The 923-nt window shown below is 36.8% G+C and overlaps 1 pseudogene; it reads left to right on the plus strand.

The window, feature by feature from the left end:
• Positions 1-923, plus strand: part of LOC107702860 (voltage-dependent L-type calcium channel subunit alpha-1F-like) — a 34,895-nt pseudogene that overhangs the window by 4,600 nt on the left and 29,372 nt on the right.

Raw genomic sequence — 923 nt, forward strand, 5'->3', positions numbered from 1 at the left:
CACTACTTTACATTGTAGCAAAGTGTCATTTCTTCAGTGTTGTCACATGAAAAGATATAATAAAATATTTACAAAAATGTGAGGGGTGTACTCACTTCTGTGAGATACTGTATATAATCAACAGTAAATAAGCTCCCTCTAGTGTTTTTATAGCTAACTAACCAATTGTGAACACTGGATGACTTTCCTGAAGTACATGCAACGTTTAGCGATATATTGTTCACAAGCTGTTTTGTTTGATGTCTTTCTTTCGGTTGAAACGCTGTTTGAGTGATTACATGAGACATGATACTAAGTTGTACTGTATCTTTCAACGTACCTTCTGATGTTCATTTATGTTTATTTCATTCTGTAACTTGTAATAAAGTGGAAGAGACTCATGTGATCTGTCATGCCACATTTAAGAGCATCAAAATGGCATATATTTTTTATTTTGTGATAAAATGTACAGGATTTGAAAGCTTGGACTTTGTTTCTTATCAGAAGTAACAAAGCACAAAGCTCTTTGCGATTATTGGATGGGAGGCAGCACATTACAAATAATCTTTGGTGAAGGGAAAACCGCAGATCTGGCAACCCTGGCTTAAACCACAGGTGATTCATAGGGTCAAATAGAACCCGCGTTATTATTGCTTTAACTTGGACAGCCCTAAATTTGACACAAGAAACATTTTCTTCACTCAGGCTGCTGTCTGACACGGTTTTCTACCCCGTTTGACAGGATATAATGAGACCTGATCATCAGCTGTTTTTAAACAATCGGCCAGTTGCCGATAGTGCAAATAATTGCTTTAATCAGCCAATACCATTTATTGGCCGATACATTGGTGCATCTCTAATATATATATATGATATAGAGCCGGTATCGCTCGAGTACGAGAGTGATATTGCGTTTATACAACAGTTCGACGGAACATGTGTGT

This window comes from Sinocyclocheilus anshuiensis, unplaced genomic scaffold (assembly GCF_001515605.1).
Source record: "Sinocyclocheilus anshuiensis isolate Anshui unplaced genomic scaffold, SAMN03320099.WGS_v1.1 scaffold366, whole genome shotgun sequence".
In the NCBI taxonomy this organism is placed as follows: domain Eukaryota; kingdom Metazoa; phylum Chordata; class Actinopteri; order Cypriniformes; family Cyprinidae; genus Sinocyclocheilus; species Sinocyclocheilus anshuiensis.